The 301-nt window shown below is 69.8% G+C and overlaps 1 protein-coding gene across 4 annotated transcripts in view; it reads left to right on the plus strand.

Annotated features, from left to right (window-relative positions):
• Window positions 1-301, plus strand: part of FBF1 (Fas binding factor 1) — a 19104-nt gene that overhangs the window by 2337 nt on the left and 16466 nt on the right. For 2 of the 4 annotated variants that reach the window (XM_035893278.1, XM_035893282.1), the window contains exon 1: window positions 7-136. The exons of the other annotated variants lie outside the window; for them this stretch is intronic. The gene's annotated coding sequence lies outside the window, so the exon portion shown is untranslated. Of the gene's footprint in view, window positions 1-6; window positions 137-301 lie in introns of those variants that run through there. 4 annotated transcript variants of the gene reach the window in all.

Here is a 301-nt window from a genome sequence, read left to right on the forward strand (position 1 = left end):
CAGGTCGGAAACCCGGGGGGCTCCTTTCATCCTGCCCGCACCCCTCGCCTCCAGCACCGCTTTGTTTTCTGCGTGGGCCCCCCGGCTGCAGCCGTCCCGCTCGGTCGAGATCCCCGGGTGCTCCGGACCCGGAGAGGTGAGGCTTCCTTCCCCTCTTCCCCTCCCTCCCCAGGCCCCCGCGGTGTTCCCAGGCTTTGGGCAGAGCTGCAGCCACCCCTGGGCTCCCTGCTTGGGCCAGCAGGCGTGGGGCAGGGCGGGTACTTGCTCCCTCTCGGGTTATTTTGCAGAGCGGGTCCTTGGG

The sequence above is a fragment of the Egretta garzetta genome, unplaced genomic scaffold (genome assembly GCF_000687185.1).
Source record: "Egretta garzetta isolate BGI_Z169 unplaced genomic scaffold, ASM68718v1 scaffold34, whole genome shotgun sequence".
NCBI lineage: Eukaryota > Metazoa > Chordata > Aves > Pelecaniformes > Ardeidae > Egretta > Egretta garzetta.